Source organism: Dermacentor silvarum, chromosome 4, assembly GCF_013339745.2.
Source record: "Dermacentor silvarum isolate Dsil-2018 chromosome 4, BIME_Dsil_1.4, whole genome shotgun sequence".
Classification (NCBI taxonomy): Eukaryota; Metazoa; Arthropoda; class Arachnida; order Ixodida; family Ixodidae; genus Dermacentor; species Dermacentor silvarum.
Window position 1 is genome coordinate 104,438,735 of NC_051157.2, and position 6,590 is coordinate 104,445,324.

A 6,590-nucleotide genomic window follows, 5' to 3' on the forward strand; every position below is an offset into this window, starting at 1 on the left:
CTTATAATACTTCAGAAGTTCAGTAATTGATTTAGACTAATTATGTAACTAGACGGAATGCAAAAATAATCTCAGTACCTCCGAGTCACGGCAAACAATAATACCATGGTTCTGTAAAGCTAAGTGTCATTTACATATTTTTAAAGTTTGGATAAATTTATATGGCTTCTTCTTTCTGGGGTATTACGTGCCGAAACCAGTTCTGATAATGAGGCACGCCGTAGTGGAGGGCTCCGGATTAATTTTGTTCACCTGGGGTTCTTTAACGTGCACTACAACGCAAGCACATGGGCGTTTTTGTATATTGCCTCCATCGAAATGCAGCCGCCGCGGTCAGGATTCGATCCCGCGATCTCGTGCTCAGTAGCGCAACGCCTTAGCTAACTGAGTCACCGCGGCGGGTGAAATGTAGACGTGGGTCACCCTGTGTGTAGAATTTGATAGGTTGCCTAAAGCGATATTGTAGACTACGTTGGAAATACTTGTAATCGTTTCCTGCTGTGTATACCCTTACGAAAATGTCAGATATGGCCCTTATATGTTTTATATATGGCCATATTTGGACATATAAGTGCCCATATAAGGCCTTATACTGCCATATAAGGATCCATGTAAGGACTTATACTGCCATATAAGGGTCCAGATACGGCCTTATACTGCCATATAAGGGTCCATATATGGCCTTATACTGCCATATAAGGGTCCAGATATGGCCTTACACTGCCATATAAGGGTCCAGATATGGCCTTATACTGCCACATAATGGTCCAGATATGGCCTAATACTACCATATATGACTGCAAGTAAGGCTTTATAACGTCATATAAGGTTACAAATAGGCGTTCTACTGTCATATATGGCTGCAAGTAAACGCCTTATATTGCCATATAAGGATTTAAAAGTATACATAAATTGTAGTTGTAACCCCGCTCCCCCTCCACTCACGCGTCGAGCCCCACCAGTCCAACGTGCACCTTCAGCGCTCTGTGCACACTGTCATTACCATTCAGGAGATGGCTTGAGGTCGAATTTTCCGGATTAACAAAAACACTCTATCACCTACTGTCTTCTATTTACTCCTTCACTCTTAAATTACTTTGAGTAAAACGCTGAAGAAATAAACATTGTCATCATCCTTATATATTAAAAGTATAATTATTATAATTATGATTTATTATTATAATTATGGTTTGTATTATAGTTATGAGGCATTTGAGTTGCTGTTGGATTCCTCTGGCTAAAGCAAGATAATTACATATTATGTAAAGTGTTTGCTTCCCCCCTCACACACACACACACAAATGTACCCCCCCCCCCCCCCCCCCGGCAGAGATCCTGGGTGCGCTACTGCCGTCTAGTATGGGTTATTAGCACCGCGCCTGCCGGACAGCATGGCCTTATTTACGAGATCTAGCTATACTGCACGTAACAAATGCGATGCTTTGCACTGCAGCTATAGGCAAAGCATCTCGATCGAAATGAATGTGCTTGCACCGAGCAGGTAGTAACGAGTTGAAGTGAATTTTATCGCAGAAACACACACAATCAACTCATCGTTTTGCACGTTGGCTCACAACCACACCCGATGAATATGTCTACTTTTTGAGAGAGAACATGAACATATACTTTTGCAATCATATATACCGGCCTATGTAAAGCAGCCTGGGAATATTAAAGCATGAGTTAGGAAACCTGCTGCACGAATTCCTATTCGTTATATCAGCTACTGCACAAGCACAAACAAAACGTTTGCTACATCAGTCAATCTAGATACTTTATTCAAGCCCCATTAAATGAAATACTGCCAAAAATTACCACCAAGCTAAAGTTTTGACACATTCAGTGAAATCCAAACCGAAACCAAACGTGGAATGGCCAATGCAATGTATCGCTTGGCAACACTGGTAAGCTTGCTGCGCCGGCAGCACATGGACGGCAGCTGTCAGATACCGAGGCCTGTTTTCGTGTGTAATTTTCGTTCGTGCATCCGTGTTAACGCAATGTTTTCCGCGGTTTGTGTGTTATTCGTGAACGCAATCGGAACGAGTCCTCATCAACGCAGTTTAACGCGACTGTAAGTAAAGGGAAGCAGCGGGCGCCTTCACCGGCGCGGCCCTCGGCGATCGCTTTGTTTGTATGTGTCGCGCGCACGGTTCAACTTTTGAATACCGTGGCTGCGCGTTGTCGCAGTGCAGTGATGATTATATGCCAGTGCTCATCGTGAAACTGCACAAACCGCGTCACTGCTGATGGAGCTGCCACGTACGTGGACGGCGGCGCCCGAGAAGACCTTTTCTGAAGAGAATGCGTGCCTGGCGATTGTCACTTGCAGTCGCAACTTTTACAAAGGTACGTACAATCCCCCCCCCCCCCCCCTCTTGCTATGTGCTATTTGCATAATTTTGAAGCAGTGCGTGTTGCGATACCGCGTAAAGTATAAACCGCATTCGCGCAATCTTGCGCGCAACAAGCGCACGCGATGGAGATGGCTGTCGCGTTCGTTCGTCGCCTACAAGTCGTACAGCATGCAAGCGACGAGACGAGCGACGTCTCCCCGGTGTTGCCTTTATGAGGGCAGCAAATACTCGCCGAAACTGGCGTGACGCTTGCTTTATTAATTTAACGGGTTTTAGTGTAAAGAGCAGCATAAATATTTCTAAATATTTCACTACGTTATTATCCTTGCACGTATCAAAATCTAGTCGTTTGCTCGTTCCGTGCGACAATCGGTAGTACTTGACTGATGTATATCCAGTTCCGACTTCGCGCTATTGGCTAGTCGCTCATAGCACTTCCTGGCGACGAGCGACGTATTCTAAATTTCTAGAACCGAGCGATTGAGCGAAAAGACCAAGCAATCTGTTCGCGCGACGGCCCGTTTCGTCGCTCGTCGCCGTTGCGCACAAAATCGCGTGAATTCGGTTTGGGCTTAAAACACAAGCGGGCGAATCCGCTCCTTCAGTTTCGTCTACAGTCCCTATTATTGTTATGTTTGCCTTGGAGTTCGTGGCGTATGTACATCGGACCCTGTCAACCCAATTACAAGTACGAATGATCTACTAGCACAGAGGCTGACTGTCATATTAATTTGATTGAAGGTCTGCGTTATTCGATCGATCGTCCTTGTTTCGAGTCATGCTATGCTACACGCTATGAAATATCTTGTATTGTTTTATGTTTGAATTCAGGGTTGTAGTTTTGGAGCTAGATGTAGCTATATCATTTGCATTTATTTCACTGTGGTGTGCGCGGCACCTTGTAATAGTCTTTGCAGAGACGGAGTGTACCTGGCTGGCTGCTAGGCGATTCGTCTAGCCGAATTTTAACCAACTTCGTTTATATTAGTGGGCTTTGTCATGCTGGCGGACCTCCAAATCACCCTGGTGACATTACTAAATGCAATTATTAATTATCAACTTTCGTTATTACTATTTGCTGCTGTTGCTGATGCCGCTAGCTAGAGAGCTGTCCAGGGGCCGTATTCTGAAACGTTCGCCTAGGCGAAATTTCTTTTTTCGCTTTCAGGCGTGCGCCGATTGGCTGTTTCAGCAAAATTGGATGAGCCGATTGGGTGGTTGAGCCCGACGTCATTAAATTTTGCTCAACCAGCCAATCAGCGCGCACGCTGATTTCGCCTAGGCGAAATTTCGCCTAGGCGAACGTTTCAGAATACGGCCCCAGCACAGCTTCTTTGTCAGTATTTTTAGGTGGCCTCAACTGTGCGGTACTTTCATATGAAAGGCTATACAAATGTTTACACAGCATAGCTGCGGCTGTTTGCATCAAGAGTTTTTTTTTTCTTCTCTAGTGGATATAACTGCTATGCGTAAAATTTGCCAACAGTCATTCTTAGCAGTGAAGGAACTTTTACGCCGTTGCTTGCATTGAACTGTAAGATTACTACAACATTCCCAAAATGAGAGAGATTGTCACTGATAAAGTGTTAAATTGTTTTCATGTGATGTCGGCTGCATAGATGTGCAGCAATGAACTGATCTAGGGCAAAGTTCAAACGACAAGGAAAACGTTCTAATGCAGTGTCTTTCCTCGGTGAGCTAAGCAAATGGGATGTGCCAAACCAGCAAGGTGTATGAAGATTTAGCTGCAGAGGGAGAACACAAATGGAGATCTTTTCTCTCTGGATGTATGGCTCACTGGAGTGCAGACTGATTTTCAATATGTATACTAGGCTCTTCGATTGGCCACCCCTGACTGCCCAGGGCTGTCCAAGAAGCGTGTGCACCAATGCTTATTGTTAGTACACAACACCTTGGTCAGTCTGGGACAACTTATTGAAGAAACCGTGTTCACCTTGATTTGTTTTCTGTATTGACTGAAATTATAGCTGTGCGATTTATTATTTAACTGACAAGTGCAAGTATCATAGAGATGCCGGCATGCATGCAGGTTTTTCTTTTATGTGGCGTATCCTTCTGGTATAGGTCAGTAAACGCAAGATCCAGGAAGCTAGATTCATGGATATCTCAACTTGTTCGGGACTTACATGGATGTGTTTATAGGCTAAATTATTATTTATCATCATCAATCTATCATCGGGACTAAGAAATTGCACGAACTCTTACCAGTAAATTATTATCAAGCATGTTCGTGTGCATTGGCTCCACTTTGATACCAGCCAACATTTTTCTGGTTTTGCAGCAATTTTGTGGCATGGGGGGGGCCATTATGTTTTTTTAATGTTGTGATTTGTCATAGCACTAATACATGGGTACAACACAACAATATAGGCAAGCTTTCAATTTAACAGAAATTTTCATGGTTCTATTGAAATATTGTGTGAAATGTCGCCACTATACCACAACTTTAGTGAGGTTAGATTTCATTTCGACATTCTTGTCCATGTGCTAATTCTCTTTTGGACAGCTTTTTTCACATCCTGCAAGCACAACTTCAGCAATGCGTAACCTTTATCTGCATGGCAGACAGGTCAGGACTTAGTGGCATTGTTCTTTGACGTAGTGAATGTTATGTAAGGAATTAGGAACCAGCATTGAGTAGCACTTTGCAGCGCTGCTTAACCATTCCCATGTCTAGTGGCAGCCACCAAGTGACATTTTCCCAGTGATTCATGTAATCAATTATGGCATGCACCCTGTTTTAGGTAGCTCTTTGAATTAGTGCATACAGCATTCTGCTATCACGTAGCTGCAGCAATAGTATTGAGTTCATGGAATGACTGGGAGCACTCGGTTCTTTACCATCACATTCCAGTGCATATGGCATCACGTGTACTGATCACAAAGACCTCTAGAGAACACCTAACTTGATAACCTACACAGTGCACTTGAGCTTCATATATCATGTAAGCTGCACGCCTATTTGCATTACTCTGCAGAGACATGCAGTCAGCAACACGGATGACTGCAGTTACATGTGTCTTAAATGAATATTCACCTAATGTACATGTCACTTCAACTGTCTTGCACTGTTCTACACAAGTCGGCTTGCATATGTGATGCTGCTAGCTAATATCTGATAATAATAATAATCCGTGTTTTCTCAGTGGCAGCTGGCCTCCATGGGCGGTGCAGACAGGGGACTGTCATTGCTGGAGCACGTGGCTATCCACAGGAAATGGAAAAAACATGGTAAATTCAAACCCCCTCTGGTTTTCATTTTCATGTTTCCATAAGTGTGTGTGTGTTCATCACCCTGAAGTTACTTAAATTTGAAAACGAAGCCATATAAAGTATACTCATGGTCTCACGTAGTGCATTATTAAACATAAAAGTACAAATCACGCAGCTTAAGAACCTCAAGATAATTTGTAGCGGATCATTCACTGCAGAGGTCAGGATATGTATTGTCGATGCTCGCAGACAATAGAATTGCGACTTGTTTCATCATTAAAAGCAATTATACATTTAGGGTGTGAACATTTGGTAATGGTTTGAGTGAATGCTAGAGACGACTGCATGAATATGCCACCCCTAACGTAATGCCCTGACAGAGGCCCTTAAAGATGAAATAAATGACGATAAGAAGCTTGGTAACAGATTTGTGCAACGAGCAAAGTGTAGCACGCACACGGAAAAATACCGAAGGCACAAAGAACACACACGTAGCACTTCATTGTGCCTTCTCATATCTTTGTTCCCTGTTCGCGCTACAGCTCGCTCATTTCAACATAAACAACCAACAAGCCCACATCGCCACTCAGATTTGTGCAGTTTCCTTCGAGTCATATTTTGGTAAAGTATCACAGACTATATTTTAAGTGAAATAAGTTATATTTCCTCGTTTAATTGGCCAACACTGTAGTTAGGCTCTGGGTATATTTTGGCCAGTATGTATATATGTCAGTGCTACGTTTATTAGATTATGTTTTAGAGTGAGTTTAAGTCATAATATAGAAATTAATACTTGTGATCATGATATTCTTGCCATAAGTTTATGCAAGGGACATGTAAATTTGGTCTTCATATAAGCAACAACAAATGGAAAGTTGCTGATGATTTTATAGGCATTGAAGATGTCAACATGTTAGCTTATTTGGATGCTTTTGTTTGTCATGTGGCCTATATTTTACGGGATGAATTGATGGCCAAAATTGTGGACATTTAACCTCC